At 37.3% G+C, this 19,811-nt stretch overlaps 1 protein-coding gene and 1 pseudogene across 5 annotated transcripts in view; one reads left to right on the top strand and one right to left on the bottom strand.

The window, feature by feature from the left end:
• Positions 1 to 19,811, top strand: part of FRS2 (fibroblast growth factor receptor substrate 2) — a 117,826-nt gene that overhangs the window by 9,136 nt on the left and 88,879 nt on the right. The gene's annotated exons all lie outside the window — the stretch shown is intronic.
• LOC309870546 (macrophage migration inhibitory factor pseudogene) lies at positions 14,242 to 15,090 on the bottom strand (annotated as a pseudogene). Its single transcript has one exon. The product of its transcript is annotated as a macrophage migration inhibitory factor pseudogene (transcript).

Genomic DNA, 19,811 nt, shown 5'->3' with positions numbered 1-19,811 from the left:
ATTTGTCCTTCTGTGTGTCTGGCTTATTTCACTTACCGTAATGTCTTCAAGGTTCATCCATGCTGTAGCATGTTACTAGGGGCGCCTGGGTATCTCAGTCGTTAAGCGTCTGCCTTGGGCTCAGGTCATGATCCCAGGGTCCTGGGATTAAGCCCCACATCTGGTTCCCCACATCAGTGGGGAGCCTGCTTCTCCCTCTCCCACTCCCCCTGCTTGTGTTCCCTCTCTTTCTGTCTCTCTGTCAAATAAATAAATAAAATCTTCAAAAAAAATAAAAGTTTTATTTACTATACCTTTTTCATTTTTAGAAGTTTCATGTAGTTCTTTTTACAACTGCTTTATCCTTATTAATTTTTGGTAGTCTTATACTTTTTCTTGGTCATGTTGTCAAGCTATCTTTTATTTCTTAAAAACCTATTAAATATACTTATTTTATACATGGTCTCTGATAATTCCAATATTTGAAGTCTTTGTAGATATGATTCTGCTGTTTGTTTTGCTGTATTAATTTTGCAGAGTGATTTTTTTTTTTTTTAAGATTTTAATTCATTTATTTGCCAGAGATCACAAGTAGGCAGAGAAACAGGCAGAGAAAGTGGAGGAAGCAGGCTCCCCGTGGAGCAGAGAGCCCGGATTCGGGGCTCAATCCCTGGACCCTGGGATCATGACCTGAGCTGAAGGCAGAGGCTTTAAACCACTGAGCCACCCAGGCGTCTCTGCAGAGTGATTTTTTTTTTTTTTTAAAGATTTTATTTATTTATTTTACAGAGAGAAATCACAAGTAGATGGAGAGGCAGGCAGAGAGGGAGAGAGAGAGGGAAGCAGGCTCCCTGCTGAGCAGAGAGCCCGATGCGGGACTCGATCCCAGGACCCTGAGATCATGACCTGAGCCGAAGGCAGCGGCTTAACCCACTGAGCCACCCAGGCGCCCCTGCAGAGTGATTTTTAATAGCACTTTAAAATTGTATAGATTAGAGCTTACAAATAAACCCCTGGAGGTTAGTATCCTGTTTTCTTAAATTTTGCTGAAGGTCTTATCTGGTTTATTTACTGTATAGTTACTTTTTTCCCCTTACAAGTAGTAAATAACTTGTAGGGAAGTATCCTAGTGTTTTTTATTTTTTCTTGATGAAAAACTTAAGTATAGTAATATACCTTACATTTGTATAGGGCCTTCTAGATTGCTAAGCATTTTTATATTTTATGATTTTATTTTAAAGTCCTGGAAATAAAGACTCAGAGACATAGCTAATAAGAGGTAGCATTGGAATTTAAACCCTGGTTTTCTTAATATTCTTTTTACTAGTTATGCTTGCCTTTTAGGTTACTAGATAGACTGTAATCTCAGGGTCTTGTCTGTGACTTGTTCACTGTTACACTGTCAGTACCTTGGACTTTTGAATGAATAAATAATTATCATCGGGGTGCCTGGGTGGCTCTGTCAGCTAAGCTTCTGCCTTCAGCCCAGGTCATGATCTCAGGTTTCTCGGATCAAGCCCCAGGTCAGGCTCCCTGCTCCTTGGGGAACCTGTTTCTCCCTCTCCCTCCACTTGCCTCTACCCCTGTTTGTGCTCTCTCCCTCTCTCTCTCCCAAATAAACTAATAAAATCATTTTAAAAACCTAACAACATAGACATGAATTGCTGTCTGACAAGTGTTTTATTTTATTATTTTCTAAAAGATTTTATTTATTTATTTGACAGATCACAAGTAGGCAGAGAAGCAGGCAGAGAGAGGGGGGGGAAGCAGGCTCCCTACTGAGCAGATAGCCCGATGTGTGGGGCTTGATCCCAGGACCCTGGGATCATGACCTGAGCCGAAGGCAGAGGCTTAACCCACTGAGCCTCCCAGGCACCCCTGACGAGTGTTTTATAAGGTAGTTCTATTGTAGTCATGTTATTTATGTATTTTGTGTTTATATTTACATATATATAATTATGTACATATAATCATTGAGAGCTTAGAGCTTGTGTGGAAGGGGTTTTTAATGCTTTGTATAACTCTAGCTAAGTTTTTTTAGATCAAAAATTTGATGTATTTGCCTATAGCAAAGAAAATTTGGTTTTCTTGAAAACATTAGATGATGAAGATTAGTGAAGTGGACTTTCTGATACTAGTTCAATTCTTTTTCTAGTTATTAAACAATTCTTTTAAGACTTAGGTGATAGGACGAAATGATTCAAGGTTTTCCTAAGGTCACTTTTTATCCTGATAAACTAGGGTGAAGTGTTGGTTAATGTAATCTTTTGATCTGGTGAATTTAGCTGGTCCCTAGCTAAATTCATGCCTTTTTTTCTCTGACCTCTTACTTTCTATGTCCCATTCTTGGTTAAAGCTGGAGGGACTTGGGCATTGAATCTTGGCTAGAACATGAATTCATTCACTGAGTTGGTGAGTCAGTAAATGGTTCTTGCGAGCCCAGGTATCAAGAACCATTTTAGGCATTGAGGTTAAGACGGAGGGTTAAGATGGATGTGGTTGCTGTCAAGTAGCACAAACTAGAGGTCATGAACTATTATATCTTTTGTCTATATTAGTCATTTATGTATTTAAATTGAATATATGTAAGAAAATCATATTTCTATCTGTTGAAACTTTTCTGGCAAGGGAGAGGATTCTGAGGGCTGTTGCTAAATGGAATATATAAGTATAGGGTTTGAGATTCAGAACTATTCAGTTAAGCATATTCTGAAAATTGACTGATACTTTCATTTAAATTGAAGCCTTTTATTAAAGCCTTTTATTAAAACCTGACCTAAGTAAGTTATGGTTCAATCTAAAGACTGCTATTTGCCTCATATGTGGTTTTGTGCATAGTTAGTATGTAGTAGTGTCTTGGAAATTCTGTATTTCATGGCTCATTTTACATTCCTTTATCTCCCACCCCCTCAAAAAAAAAGCATAATATATTCACAAGCACATGTATTTAAAAAAAAAAAAACACTTTTATTTTGAGGTAGAGACTCATAGGAAGTTGCAAAAACAATAGTGTCCTATATACTCCTTACTCGGTTTCTCCAGTGGTGATATCTTACGTAGCTGTTATAGAATATGAAAACCAAGAAGTTGATATTGGTACATTTGTGTTAACTAGACTATAAACCATACACAGATCTCACCATTTTTAAAAACCTGCATTTCTGTGTAAGTGTGTAGTTCTGTACAGTTTTATCCCATGTATAGTTTTGTGTAACCACCATAATCAAGATTCAGAACTATTTATCACCACCAAAGAATTCCCTAGCATCACCTCTGTGTATTCACAACCCTACCCAACACTAGTTTTGCCATTATGAGAATATTATGTGAATGAAATAATACAGTATGTAATCTTTTGAGGTACATATTTTAAAAATATAATTTATTTTAATTCTAAAAGTAGAATAACATTTCAGAAATGTTAGACAATGGAAAAAACATACTTTGAAACCACCACTCTAATAGTCATCATTTTGGAGTTTTTTTACAGCCTTGTTCATATGATGTTTTATATCCTATTTTTAGTATATGCTCAATCTTGTTTGTTTTTTTTTTTAACTTAATGTTATATTAAATATTTTCTGTTACCATTATACTTAATTTTCACTATTACAAGAAATGTTGCAGAAAACACCTTTGAGCATATAGATTTCTTCATATTTTCAGTTAATTCCTTAGGGCAGATTCCCAGATGTGTGATATTGAGCCAAAGGATATGAGGGTTTATTAGTCTTGAAACATTTGGTCAAATTGCTTTTCAAGAGGATAGTATTACTAGTACTGTTTTACGTATCCTTCTTAGATTGGATATTAGTGTTACTTCCCTTGCCCCCCCGCCCCAATTAATAAGGTGAAAAAGGTACTTCATTGTTCTAATTTTAGAGTGCAGTTCTTTATGTAACTTTTTTTTCCTTGAAGAAGAAAATTGGTTGTAATGTCATAATGACATGAACTTTTAAAAATGTGATTTTACTTTTAAGTAATTTAGAAAAGCATTTAAATATCTCTGTTAGTGCAACAGTTCCGAGCAAGAGGTTGAATCACCAGATCCTTGTCTTTACCTTAACTGTAACCTCCTTAGTTGGCGGGTTTGTTACCTGCCAAATGATTGCCAGTTTCTGCATTGGTTCTCTTTGGTCTCTGCCATTATCTCTTAATTACTATCCTAAGTCTGGATCCTTGACCTTTCCCATCTATTCGCTCAACAGAGAATGGCTGCTCCCTCCAATGGTAATACACTGGCACCTCATTCATTTTTCTTATGTTCTTGTCAGCTTTAGGTGCACGGTCGTGCAATCATGTTAATGCATTACCGTGATGTTTATCCTTATGGTTAAGTATAATCCTAGGGACTCTGTATAATCTGGGGCATTCATTAGGATTAAATGTCTTCCCTTTTTTGACAACCACTGCAGAAGTTATATGGCCAATAATGTATGGGGCATGTATAATGTGCATGAATAAAAAAAATAAAAATACAAGGAAGTTGTACACTTTTTGCTTTTCTGTATGTTTCAGAAATGTTATTCTTAGAGCAGTAGACCGTCAGGGTAATAACAAAACCCTTAAAGTAAAACAAGTTTTTAGATGAATGTTACTAAGTGCCATGCACTGTGCAAGTTCTTTATTTAGTCTTCACAATTTTCCCTTAAATTTTTGGGATAGCTAGATAGGAGGATCTCATACGTGATGTGGAATAGATAATTGAGAAATTTGATTAGCAGGGAATTATAAAAAAGATACATTATTTGTAACTTGAATATATACTACATTCCTTCACCGTTTCTTTCCCTCTACAGCGTCAGTGTTTTTCTTTGTCGATGGGTTCTTTGATTAGAAATCTGGATTGTCTAGGAGTGCCTGGGTGGTGTAGTCAGTTAAGCATCTGACTCTTAGTTTTGACTCAGGTAGTGATCTTGGGGTCTTGAGATCAAGCCCAACCTTGTGCTTTGCACTCAGTGTGGAGTCTGCTTAAGCTTCTCTCTCCCTCTCCCTCTGGGCCCTGCCCCCACTTGCACTCTCTTTCTCCAAAGTAAATAAATAAATCTTAAAAAGAAAAGAAAAGTAAAGAAATCTGGATCATCTTTTTGGCTTAATCTCCATCCAGGAGTCATTATCTATTGGATATCATAACAGTATCCCTTTCCTATAGAAGAGAGAATTTGAGGCATTTTCAATGTGTTCTGTAAAATCTTTCTATGTTTTATGATTTTTTGGTTATACGTTTAAAGCTGTTTTATGTACACATAATTCCATTTTAACTTTTTAAAAGTTAATTAGCCTTTGAATCTTTTTGAATTTTTCAACACAATTTTCAGAGACAGAATCTGTCAGAAACAGCTGGCTCTTGTTAAGTGTCTAGCTCATTTGGTGAGCAGAAGGGTGGGGGCACATAAAGAAAGTGATCTGCTTAGAAGACTCTACTAGGTGCAAGTGGTCAGCCTGCGGTGGGCATCAGGGGGTGATTTATGGAGGGACTGGAGAGTGTTATTTCTGTAAGATGATAAAATAGAGGACTATTAAAAGAGTTTCTACTGAATTATGAACCTTACTTCCATTTTACGGATGAGGAAGCTGAGGCCTCACGGAGTTGAATAACATTCCTGAGACAGATACTAAGTGGTAGAGTCCAGGATTTGTACCTGAAATGTGAATAGATTGAAATATAGTGTGTCCTCATACGTACTGTGAAGTGTTCGATGCCTTTTAGGTCATCTGATTTAGTCAGTTCAGTGAGTACACGTGAGTGGTCTTCAGGTTGTGCTTGGGGGTAGGGTTTTTGTGGTTATTCCACATCTTGGGTCCTAGTTTTATTTTGCACTTAAGTAATTCTTTTGTGCTAAAAGAAAAATAAGAGCTATAAAAAATAAGAGCACATACCCAGGTGAAAATTAGGCTTACAGTAATTTGTTTTGTTTTATATTGGATGTGTGTATGTGACTGCAGTCACATACAGTGTTGTAACTGCTGAGGAAATTGTGAAATGAAAACTTAATGGGGAAGATGGAGTGGAGAACACAGACATACATAAACTATGCTCTTCCTCCTATGAAATTTCCTTCATAGTTTGGGATCTGAGCATTCATCTTTATCCATGTTATTACTTGCTATTTCATGAAGCATCAGTTGAGCTAGTAATTCATAGGTTCTTTCTGTGCTCACCCAGAACACATTAACCTTTTCCTGATAAATGTTTTGTCAATATTTAGAATCTGGTGTGTATTTTTAGTTTACATTTTGCTTTTTTTAGAACAGTTAAAAAAAAAAAGCGGGGTGCCTGGGTGGCTCAGTGGGTTTAAAGCCTCTGCTTTCGGCTCGGGTCACGATCCCAGGGTCCTGGGATCAAGCCCCTGCATCGGGCTCTCTGCTCAGCGGGGAGCCTGCTTCCTCCTCTCTGTCTGCCTACTTGTGATCTCTCTGTCAAATAAATAAATAATAAAGTCTTTAAAAAGAGAAAAAAGAAAAACCTAAAATACTCAATTTCCATTGATTTCCAGATGTTAGAATCCAAAAAAGTCTTGCCACAAAATAAAATACATATATTACATAATAATTCATTAGGTTTTCTATTTTTATCACTACAACCGGGGCTTCTGATCACTATGAGATAATTGGTGTTGCCACATGGAGTTTAAATTCCAGCCTTCCAAAAAGAAATTTAATTATTTTAGTTAGCATAGAAAGCTATATTTCAGATAGTATATGAGATTATTAGGCTATTTCTAAATCTTGAAAATCGCTTAAGGAACTCTTGGTTTTACCTTTGGTGGTCCTTGACTCAGAATTAAATTCATTGATATGAATTTAAATACTCATTTGTGTAGTTGTTAAACCCTGACTTTGATTTGATTATAATTAATATTATTATTAGCAGTACTCTTTTTTTTTTAGCAGTACTCTTTAATTGAGTGTATCAAGTACCTCAAATACTCTTGAGCCTAATGAATAATTTAGTAAAAAATACAGAATGAAAATGAAAATTATCAACTGTAACATTCTTGCCCTTTTTCTTTGTAAATGTCAAGATATGTAAACCCCACCCACATAATAATTGGCACTTTTTTACCTCCTATTTTCTTAAGTACATCTTTATTTCATGAGTTTGTTTGTTGTTTGCATTGGTCTAAGTATTTGAATCTGGCCAAGGAATATATAGATTTTTTGATATGCCAGCTAGCATCTTTCATTTACTTGATATATTCTAGACCTCATTAGACTAATTGGTTATGACAACAAATCTTTGTGCTATATAATTTGATTTTTTTTGTTTTGTTTTAAACAGATCATTAAGTCTGTAAATTTAGAATGGTACATAGCAATATAGCTGTGTGCTTAGATGGAAATCAGTGTTGTTAACAAGAGATCCAGTAGAAGGATTTCTTTCTTTCTTTCTTTTTTTCTTTCTTTCTTTCTTTCTTTCTTTTTTTTTTTTTTTTTAAGATTTTATTTATTTGACAGACAGAGATCACAAGTAGGTGGCAGAGAGACAGGCAGAGAGAGAGAGGAGAGGAGGAAGCAGTCTCACCCAGGCACCCCAAAAGGATTCCTTACTTTACAAAAAATAAATGTGATCCTCTCTCTAATTATTAATTACCATGTTATATACTCCACCCCCTTCAAGATTTTTTTCCCTAGTTTTCTGGTTTTATAATTGAACAGTCAGATTGTAATAAACTTTTTTCTTTAAAGATTTTTAAAATTATTTATTGGACAGGGAGAGAGATCACAAGTAGGCGGAGAGGCAGGCAGAGAGAGGGGGAAGCTGGCTTTCTGCTGAGCAGAGAGCCTGATGCGAGGCTTGATCCTAGGACACCGAGATCATGACCTGAGCCGGAGGCAGAGGCTTAATTAACCCACTGAGCCACTCAGGCGCTCCTGTAATAAATGTTTGAAGCAGAGGTGGAAGAGGGCATCAGATTAGTATTAGCAGCTTTGTTATTTGTTCTTTTCAGGTAGTAGCAAAACCAAAAATCATATTAAGTAGCAACATTTAAAAAAACTTAGCTTTAGAGTTTGAACTGTTTCTTTTAATTTCTTGAGTTTTAGTTGAGGGACCATTTTCTTCAATGTTACTTGGAATTTAAGAGATAAGAAGAATTCCTTTAGAAAAATGGTATCTTAAAAGTTTGTTATTTTGCCATTGGAAACTTATTGTCCACGACTTTGTCCTTCCCCTTCACCCTGTTTTTTAACTGCCTTTTGGATTCAGGGATTTTGGTACTTAGATTTTTACTAAATATTTCTGGTGCATGTAGCCATTTGTGATCTAGACCCTAACCAGGAATTTCAACCAGATAGTTTTTTTCTTTTTTTTTTTTTTTCCTTTTGGTAAAGTACAGTTTTTAAGAGTGCTGACAGAATTATAGTGCATCCAGTTTTATTTATGTTATCAAAGTTGCAGTAAGTGAGATAAATTCTTCACGTATTTCTTCATCTCTTATACTTTGTTTTGAGTGATTCAAAGCTGCCATAGTTGTACACATTCTCACTAAGGAGATGTGCCCTCTACTCTGGGACGTTGGTTGTTGGGTAACCTCTAGAAGCGTATGTTCTCAGTTCCACTTAACATTGCCTGCAGATGAACAAGTAGAACTATTTATGCATCAGAAGGTCAGGGAGAATTGTCTAAATTCATTAACAAATTTTTAACTTATTCATTATTTAATAAGATTTATTTATTTATTTGAGAGAGAGAGCACGCGTGCGTGCACGAGCAGGGAAGGATGGAGGAAGAGGGAGAGAGAGAAAGACTCTCAAGTACTTTTCCCGCTGAGTGGGAGCCCATCACAAGGCTTCATCTCAGGGCCCCGAGATTGTGACCTGAGGTGAAATCAGAAGTCGAACAGTTAACCAGCTGAGCCATCCAGGTGCCCATTAACTTATTCATTTTTAACCAAAAGGGCAGTATGTGTACATGGTCCAAAATTTAAAGGTACAAAAGGGTTTATTGTGAAAAGCACGTCTCCTTCCTACCTCCCTGTCTTGTAGGTCCTCCCCTCCCTTGAGATAGTTGCTGTTTGTAGTGAATTTTCTACATTTACAACTATACCTACTCTTTTTATTAGCTGTGTCCAATCCGTTGTGTTGAATATACTATAAATTCCCTTTTTGGTGGACATTAAGCTTCTTTCCTATCTTTTATAAATAGTGTAGTAGTATTTTATGTATATTTCACTCCTGTGCAAATGTATCAGTACTTCAAATTGTAGAAGTATAATTTCTTTGCCAAAGCTATATATTGCAATGCATTAAAATTTTTGATAGGTACTGACAAATTGTTCTTGGTGTATTCATTTTCTAAAGTTAGAATATTAGTTTTATAAGGCAGTGTTTGCATAAGTATGATCACCAGTTGGTTGTGTTGTTTATAACTAGATTTATCTTCTTTATTTTTATTTATTTTATTTTATTTTTATTTTTTTTATTTTTTAAGATTTTATTTATTTATTTGACAGAGAGAGATCACAAGTAGGCAGAGAGGCAGGCAGAGAGAGAGAGAGAGGAGGAAGCAGGCTCCCTGCTGAGCAGAGAGCCCGATGCGGGACTCAATCCCAGGACCCTGAGATCATGACCTGAGCCGAAGGCAGCGGCTTAACCCACTGAGCCACCCAGGCGCCCCTTCTTTATTTTTATTAATAAGGTAGTTGCAAATGGATTGCTCACATTGCACAAGCTACCCACATTTGCTTGTTTACTCTGTCAAAATGGATTGTTTTAATTACTAGCAGTCATTAGAATTTTATTCTTATACATAGGTAGCCTCTGTCTTGTAAACGAATTGCTTAAAAAGGGTTTTGGCTAAGTGCTGGGTATAGGGGAAATGGGGAGTTGAAAAAAAAATTGGAATTAGGAGCCTATTTTTCTAATTAGTCTTACAAAAATGGTGTTTAGCCTACTCGGTCAGACCATAAAAAATGATGTAACCCGTTATATCACAATGTATTCAAAACACCCTTTAAAATACTGGTGGAAATTCATTCATCTGGCTCCATCCCTACCTTAAGAAGCTGGGCTGTGATTTCCAGGACTTGGGGCTGGAGCCTAGGGGTTAGATAGGGTGAAGCCTGAGGAGCAGAATGCCTGTAGGCGGGCAGTGAGTGAGTTGGAGGTAAAAGAGTGAGAAAGAGCAATAGAGTGAGCCCGAGGTGGTTTATTCTTTCTGTTGCTACCTGGTTGTGCTGGGACAGGGTTAGGGAGTCCCATTCAGGAGATCCTGATATCTGGGATTCAGGTGACTTGAGATGTATTAGAGCTTGATGGAGGTGGTGGAGAGGGATGGACAGTGAACATGTTTGTAAATGTCAGGAGGTTTCTAGAGGCTGAGGATGGGGAAGTGGAATAGAAAAGATTTCTAGTGATAAGACAAAGAACCATCTGTAAAGCATTTATAGCTCTCTTTTTAAAAATCTTTTATATTTTTTTGGAGGCAAGTGGGTGAGCAGTGTTGAGGGCATTTTAAGCATTGTTTTGGGGGAGAGGACAGTGACATCTTGGCTTCATACAGATTTTTTTTAAAGGGTACTCTAACCATTCTTCCTTGAAGAGGAGACATACACAAAGGCTCTGACTTAAAGAGAATGTTCTGTTATATCCTAGTTGGTTTAAAGGTATCTGGGCTGGTGCCCCTTGAAGTGGTAGCAATAATTCTCTTTCTGTTTGGTTCCATGGTGGAGCCAAACAGAGTTGACTATGCACCCATTGTCCTTCAGACATGTCTGAATTTCTCAGCCTATTTATGAGCATCAACAAACACTTTGTGCATACTTCTGCCATGGGTTGAATGCGTCTATTTTCCTTTAATTTAGCTTAAAACTAGTAATGGAATTCCTGAGGTTTTGAGAGGAATAGTGTTGGCAAGCTTAGTTTTGAAACTAAAGGCAAATTAAGATACCAAGCAAAACAGGAGACTATTACTTTAGAAAGGGATCTTGAAACTCTGCTGACATTTGCAAACCCAATGTCTTATATTTATATAAGCTTTAGATAGGAACTGCTATTTTTCTAAAATTGTTGGTTTAAAAATAATTGTTACATTTGTGCATTTAAAAAGTTGCTTCTAACACACTTTGGGTATGCTGGAGCTCAGCCTTTTCAGCAAAGTACTCAGACATTTGGGCATCAGCCCTTTTGGTCTTACTCTGTCTCAGGCCATTTAAGTTAATTAAGATGGATCGTGGATGTTAGGAATTTGATAAGCTTCCATTAAAATCTAATGTGGTTTAAAAAATTGCTTAAAGTGGCCTTGGAATATGTTAAAATATGCCACCATCAGAAGAATTAGGAAATTTAGCTGAGTATTGCTAAAATGACAAATGATGGCACTTGTCATTTTAATGTTTGTTTCTTAAATGTACTGTTTCATCGCCTTTGGAAGAGATAAGCTGCAGGTACCCTGAAGGATTATACTAATTAAAAATAGGACCTTCCCTGATTGTCTATTTAATTTTAACTTTTGTGTGTGTGCCATTAGTATTCATTTATGGCCTCAGTATTTATGTAAATTTTGCCCATCAACCCATGTTGTACTATATGTTGGCTTATTGAACATAATAATAATAAAAAGAGAAATGGCATAAAAAAGTGCTAAGTAAATACCTTCTAATATTACAGAGTTAGAACCTTTAGGTGGTATATTATAGAGCAAAATACCAATTGCTTCAAATAAACGAAGACCTAGAAGAAAAACTGTACATTGAATATATTCGGCTTAATTTACTTTGTGCTTGGTGGCCTGGCCCTTTCCTACTAGTGTTGATTTTATACTATTAGAAATTCCATTAATTATTTTCTCATATCTCTGCTTCAGTATAAGTATATCCTTGTTGTGTGGATATACCCGTTAATACCTTTGGACTAACTGGACTGTAGTTTGCAATGCTAAACTCAGTGTAGGTTGGTGGTGTAGTTCTCTAACATGGGAGTCTCTCAAAATTGAATATATAATGAATTTTAGGAATTCTAGGAATTTTGAGAAATTCCTAATTTTTAGGAATATTGAGAAATAGTATCTACAGAACTACTAACAGCATGAGAGGTTTGGAATCTTAAATAGTTGTAACTTACATTTAACTTTTTGATAAAGCATTAATATTTGACTTGTCATAATACTGTTTTCCTCCTTTATTTTATATTGGTAAGATTGGGTCTAGATTATAATAGCTAACCTGAAAAGTTAGTAGAGCAGAAAATTCTTATTATTACAGGCAATAGAGAGTCATTAAAGGTTGTTGAATAAAAGAGTAATTTAGTAAAGATAACTTGTCAGGAATATTATTCTTATAACTGTATGTATAACATTTTGGGCAGTAAACTTCATAAAGGTCAGTTTAGAGGCTAGGCAAGAGGACATAATGAGAGTCTGAACCAGAATGCTTGAATAGGGAAGGAGAAATGAGTCTGGATGGGAACATTTTATAGAATATATTTTTTCTTGATTATAAAAATACAGTAAATGTATAAAATACAGAAAAATGTGGGGAAGATGGTACCTATTTTTATTTCTATCATTTAGAAATATAACCACTTTAATATTCTCAGGCATTTCTTTTTAGTTCTGTTTAATCTTATATCTTCCTGAGTGCACCCCCACCTCAAAACTTTGGAGAAAGAGTCTACAAGGCTTGATTCTCTTCTCATAGATTATGAAGTTTTAAAAGAAAATGGTTTTCTAAGATGATATAATTTTATTCATGTGCTACAGGAACCCAAGACGTGTTTGGGAATGAGTGAATTTGGTAACTGCTGGAAATCAGTGAGTAGACGAAGATAATGCCTAGGTTTGTGAGATTGTGTGAATAGTGGGAAAGGGGAATTTGGCTAGCTTCTGATGGTGAAGTTGGAAGTGGTGTTGGTAGTGATAGAGTGATCCAGAAGAGAATGGGTTTTATTTGAAGGTATTGCATCAGATGTTCTGGCACAATAACTGAAATTGAAATATGAAGCTTCGCTGAGTATTTGGGGTGATCACAGTGAGAAAATGTGGAGGAAGAATTGAGTTTAGAAATAGCCACAGTTCTGGTCAGAACAGTGTTTCTGATGTATCACTGTTTCAAGGACCACTCCAAAATGCAATTATTTCCTTATTATTCTTTAAGTGACTTTTTAACTTAAATACGTTTATTTTAAAGGGAAATATTATATTGGTGCTAAAAATGGCAAACAAATATAACTTGCTTTAAGCAGTTGGCAATGGAGAAATGAAAGTGATGACACCAAATAGAATAGTAATAATTTTAGCTAGATAAATCCTCTGAGTTTAAGTTACTCAATTAAAAAAAACAAATGAAACAAAAAAAAACCAGTAAGACTTTGTAATTAGAAGGCTCAAGGGCTTGACAAGCTAATAACTTTCTCATGAAACGATTTATTATTATATATGTGTCACCTACTGTGGTATATATCCCATGCTTTGGGAGATGCTGAGCTGTGGTAGAGGACGAGGAATCTGCTGTGGAAACAGGCAGTGAGTGGTCACACAATGATAACCAGGAGAGAGCGATGATGTCCTAGAAGTCTTAGAAAGTCCTAGAAGTCTTTCAAAAAGGTATGTGTGATACTGTTGAAAAATCAAGGAAAGGTTTTTGATAACTTGCATTATCAGGATATGGTTATGTCCATTTAATGTACACTAAGAAGTTTCTGCATTCTGGTAATTCTGATATATTTGGATTCAGCCAGTTGCCACTGGCAAACATGTAGAGATTGATAAAATACTTCCTTGGTGCGTTAGCAAGTTTTATCTGGGGTATATATATAAATAGTGAATAAAAATGTGGAGAAAGAACAAGACATTTATGAGGAAATAGATTCATGGCTTTGAAATAAGTAACTGTTAGAACATTATTTCAGTCATGTTAAGCTTATGACAGATTTTAGCAGGGCTAGTTACTTCAATAGTCATGATTAATTTGTAGATCCAGGCACAAGCATAAATTAGGCTGCCATATATTAGAGACAAATACATAATACACTTACCTATGTATGCACATTTGCATTCACACAATTACAGTTTCCCTAAAGAGGAATAGAATTCCCCTGCCCCCTTTTGGATCCTATTTTTAGGAAATTTGATTGTACATCTTCATAGGGATAGGGAATAATTTTGAGGAATAATTATTATGCAGTTTTTGTCTCTTTGTCATACTCCAGGGTATGAACCAACACTGGTCACAGGTGTGAAATTCCTTTAACTTTTGGTGGGTTGGTTAGTGTATTAACACTTTACTTTTATTTTTGTTGTCTTTTTTTTTCCCCCAGCCTCCAAACTGTTTATTTGGCCGGATTTGGAAGTGGGGGTCGCTGTGGGAGTGGGGGGTGAAGTGGGCACAATATTGTGGATGGCAGGGCCTGGTGCAGGCGTGTTGGGCAGGTGTGGCCCTCAGGCGAAGGTGGAGCCGTTCCAGCCCACGTTGGCAGCGTTCAAGTCGCAGTAGTTGATGTAGATCCTATCCGGGCTGACTCACAGGCAATCAGAGGGCAGGCGATCGGACAGGAGGCCGCACAGCAACTTGCTGTGGAAGCGGTTCTCGGGCCTCCGATCTGCCGGGTCTCCGATGCTGTGCAAACTGCAGAGTGCGCACGGCTGGCTCACGGGAGCCGCCGAAGGCCCTCGGCTGGTCTGGGACCACGTGCACCGCGGTGCACTGGGCCGGCTTGCCGGTTGCCTGCGCCAGCTGCTGAGTGAGCGAGCTCGGAAAGGAGTCCGTCCGGCACGGAGGAGCGAGGAACGTTGGTGTTCACCACGAACACCCGCATGCTGGCGGAAAAACGGCCCGGACCGGTGCACGGGAACTAACTGGCGAGCCTCCCACTGCAGCACGGGAACCTGAGCTCTTTGTTGTCTTTAAAATGAAAATTTGTCCTTGAACTCTGAATAAATTTTGGAAGTTCTTTGAGTTTATAATGCTAAAATCATTCTGTGAATTACCCATAATAGTGCTTTGTTTTTCTCTGCATTATAAAATTTGTTTTCAGGAATGTGTGCTTTCCACACCTTTTTCCAAGCTGAATTTAGGTGGTCCCAATTTGAGATTAACCTTTTTAAATGTAAAAAAGTTTTATTTAGGAACTGGAGTACTTGAGAAAATTTATCAAATTGATACAAATGATGATTCAGCCTTAGTCCCTTCCCCATTTTAAAGAATGAGATGAAGTGTAAGTAGACAAAATACACAGCGGCAGTTGTCGGGGCCCCCAAACCCTATAACCATCCTGAAGTATAGTACTGCATCATCTAACCATCATTTAGAACAGTGATTCTTCTCTCATTCCCCCTCTCTCTCTCAATCTCTCTCTCAAATAAATAAATAAAATCTTAAAAAAAAAAAAAAAGAACAATGATTCTTTGGGGCAGAAAGACGTTCATGACTCCCAAGCAACCAACCAAAAAAATCATTTTTAGGAATGTACCTTGTTTAAGTTGGGAAGTGCTGTAGAAGTAATTGATTCTGGCAGAAAAGAAATGTGTTAAAAGAGAATTGGGTATCTCTTTTGCCATTACATGCTCTGGAAAGTGCTCGAGTCTGAAACTGTTTCTAGTGGAAGTATGATTATTACGATATTTCTTTTATATCGTATTAGGGCCTTTAAACTTATTTTAAACCTATTTTGAGCAACATGGGATTTGTTACAACAAAGAAGCGAGATGGAAATGTGATCCACCATGTAGAAATATGCTCTACTGCTCACCTGGAGATTTTTCTGGTTCTGTGTTTCTTCAGGGATATTAGATTCTTCAACTCTGGCTCTGCAGAGATGGGGTGGTGGTGTGGAAAGAGGCAAGGACTTGAACTGGCCCCATCAACTGAAAATAAATTCTTCAGTAGTTTTATGTTGGGATTTCATGATCATATTGTTTACCAAAATGCCATTCTGTTATTATTGATATGTTTACCAGGCTGCAAATATTCTTTAATGGATTGCATCTGTTCAGGCATCTCTAAGAGCATCTGTGAAACAACTATATGGAGAGACATGGATCTTTTTTTGGATTTTTTTTAAGACGTCATTTATTTATTTGACAGACAGGGATCAAGTAGGCAGAGGGAAAGGGGGAAGCAGGCTCCCCGCCAAGCAGAGAGCCAGATCCAGGGCTCTATCCCAGGACCCTGAGATCATGACCAGAGCCGAAGGTAGAAGCTTTAACCCACTGAGCCACCCAGGTGCCCCTCTGTTTTGTATTAAAGGAAAATTATTTATTACGATGGACTTTGCTGGGTGCAGCATATTCAATTGATAATGTAGTTATCTCAGTTTCTTAGTCAAAAAACTTCATACATAACATGGTTTGAATTTGGGTTATAGACGGCTCATTCAGGAAATATGTATTGCCTGCCTACATGTCAGGCATTTTTTAAGGTGCTTGGTGTGCTGCAGAGAATGAGAGACATGTCCCTGTTCTAATGGTGCTTTCATTCCAGTGAATGAAAGAAGCAGCAAACAAATCAATATGTTTGGTCTGGTAATGATAAATATGAAGGAAGTGAAAGCAGGGCAGTTTGCAGTTTCCAAGCATGTTCTTCATTATGGTGACCCTTCTTTAGTTTTTGGTCAACTGTATGCTCTGTATCAGGCCTTCCTGTTGTGGTGTTGCTATTGGTAAATGGAAACCTGCCGCAGTAGCAGCCTACACCCTTACCCTCCAAGGAGTCCCTGTATTCATTTCTGTCGCTGTGTAACAAATTGCCATAAACTCAGTGGCTTAAAACAACACCCATTTATTAACTAGCGCAGGGTTCTGTATGTCAGAAGTCTGGGTGTGGTGTGGTTGGGTTGTCTACTCAGGGTATTGCAAAGCCGAAATCGAGTTGTCATATGGGCTGAGTTCTTGTATAGAGGATCTTCCAAAGCTTACTTGCAAAGCTCAAATTGTTAGCAGGACTCACTTCTTTGCAGTTGTGGGACTGAGCTCCCATTTCCTTGCTGCTTAAATAGGAGCCACGCTCAGCTCGTAGATACTGCCTGTATTGTTTGCCACATGGCTCTTTCCATCTACAAAGTCGGCTGGGGAGATTGTTGCTCACGTCCAGTGTGTCTCACCCACCAGTCTCCCTGGCTTCTCTGTCTTACTTAGACCTAGATTTAAAGGGTTTATGTGGTTAGCTTGGGTCCCCCTGGATAATCACTTTTTCTTAAAGTCAGCTTTTTAAAAGTCAGCTTTATCATGGGAGTGAAATCTGTTATCTTCACAGCCCCATGGGTAGTGTAGGGTATGTACCCTCGGAAGTACAGATCTTGGATCTTACAGTTCTGCATACTGCAGATGGTTACTGTTGTGTGGCTATCAGTAAGCACTGCAGTTGCCACTGCTGTGTGTGAAGAGGACCATCAACAGCTCTACTCAGTACATTTATTAGGTATCATGAGGTTCTACAGTGATAGGAATGGGTTTCTCTCGGGCTCCTAAGAGGAGTTTGAGTCATAAGCTGTTAGTAGGCAGTAGCCAGAGTGGTGGAGCAGTATGTGTCTCTGCATTTTGCTTTTCAGTGCTAGGAATGAGATGGGAAATAGTGGCTCGGGAGAAAGCAGAGGAAAAGGGTAGGTTCTGAAGGCCTACTTCACCCCTGGGGCTCAGGCTCAGAGTTGAGCTGTTTCATAGAAATGAGATCACCAAGGGGTTTTTTTGCCCCCCAAAAAGGAAAATTGGTATTAGTTAAATATTTTTACAGACTTTTAAAGATTTTATTTATTTGAGAGAGAGAGAGAATGTGAGCATTGGGTGTGGGGAGTGGGACAGAGGAAGAGGGAAAGAGAGAGGATCTCAAGCACACTCCACGCTGAACATGGAGCCCGGCTGAGACCATAAGATCATGACCTGAGCCGAAATCAAGGGTTGGATACTTAACCTACTGAGCCACCCAGGTGCCCCTTTATAGATTTTTTTTTTTTAAAGATTTATTTATTTATTTGACAAGAGAGAGATTACAAGTATGTAGAGAAGCAGGCAGAGAGAGAGAGGAGGAAGCAGACTCCCTGCTGAGCAGAGAGCCCGATGCGGGACTCGATCCCAGGACCCCGAGATCATGACCTGAGCCGAAGGCAGCGGCTTAACCCACTGAGCCACCCAGGCACCCCCCCCCCCTTTATAGATTATTTTAAAGTCAGAGCTTTTAAGGGAATTTAAAGCATAGATCTGGGAGATGGAAATGAGAGTTTATTTAGGAAAACGAACGAAACAAAGTATAGTTTATAGAGGAAAATAACTTGTCTACTATGTTAGCAATTGCATCCCATTACAAAATATATTTTTGCAGGTAGAAAAATTCTTATGATATAAGAATGTCTTTTCTGTTTAATGCACTACCGTGTAACTTTAAAAACACACACTTAACTTTTTCTTCATCATCAAAATAGAATCATGGAGTCTGATGTGAGTAAATGGACAACCAGTTTTAATTCCGTGCTTCCTAAGTTAGTCACAATTGTGCATCTGGTTGTAGAAGTCTTCTAATTCTTAACATGTTTCCACTTTCCATTCCTAAGGAGTACTGCATGTCATATGGTACCTGATATTACCAATGAAGAAATGGAAACAAAGGAAATGTCAACCTTCCTTTGCAGTAGACAGTTTCTGGCTTATGTGTTGGGAGTGTATTTCTTTGGAAACATTTCTCTGCTTTTTAGTGGTGGGAAAGTAGGATTCACTGTGTACTAATCTTGGAAAACTAATTCCATAAAATGAAGGATACATGTATTATAAATTAATTTGTTTAGCAGTAGGGTTTAGTAAGTGCTAACTAAGATTGTATTCTAATATTAGGGAAAAATTCAGATCTATTGAATCAGTGAACAGTATGTCCCATAAGTTTTGATTTATGTTTTAAAATACACAGGTGGTCTTAGTTACAAGTAAACAAGAATACCACTTAAAAGACTTGTAGTGGAGCATAAAAGTTTTATTAGACATGGAGCTATGTTTCTGCCAGTAACTCGACATTTTGAGGACAGATAGCATCCCATTTCCAATTTGAAATTGGGTACAAAAATATCCTAGGGCTGAGAATAGGCATAGTAAATTGTACCAACAAAAACCTTTTGTCTATTTGTAATGGAGGGAAAGTCTTCATTGAGTATGCATGGGAAAATGTGATATACGCTCTTTATGTTTTAGATGGGACCTCATGTTTTCTGATGATTACTCTGTACCATTAATTTTCAATGCCAATTCCAAAAAATGTCCTTGCATATGAAATCCTTGTTTGTTTGTGTTCTGTTGTTTTCATCTTTGGCTAATTAGAACCCCCCCTTCTGTTTCATTAATTTTTCTCTTCACATATTCTTCAGTTAATGTTTTTATAATACTTTAACCTAAAATTTTCTCCTAGTGTTCAGTAAAGTTGTCTTCAGATGTCTTTTATTTTCACCCTAACACTGTTTGAGTTGGCTTTAAGACATGCTTATTTTGCATAAATTTCTCCTTATGGAGAAGAATCACATGTAGCATTAACACTTCTGGGAATTGTTTCAAAATTTAGTTTATTGTCTTAATGTTAATAAGACTTCTCAAAGTCTGGTTTTTGGTTCTATATTCCAAAGAATATATTTGATTTTGTTGTTTTAATTGGGTTGTGTAACATTCAGTTTGATCCCAAATCCTCCATAAAATTAAAATTAACTTTTAGTCCTCTTTATAGTTTATCCAGTGTTTCAAAATGGTACTACAAATATAATATGCTGATAAATTTGGGAAGTACCAATATATATTCTTTTTTTTTTTTTAAAGATTTTATTTATTTATTTGACAGAGAGAGATTACAAGTAGGCAGAGAGGCAGGCAGAGAGAGAGAGAGGAGAAAGCAGGCTCCCTGCCGAGCAGAGAGCCCGATGTGGGACTC

Source organism: Mustela nivalis (assembly GCF_964662115.1).
Source record: "Mustela nivalis genome assembly, chromosome: 7".
Classification (NCBI taxonomy): Eukaryota; Metazoa; Chordata; class Mammalia; order Carnivora; family Mustelidae; genus Mustela; species Mustela nivalis.
Note: the sequence above shows the minus strand (reverse complement) of the source record. Positions and strands in the feature narration are given on the sequence as shown.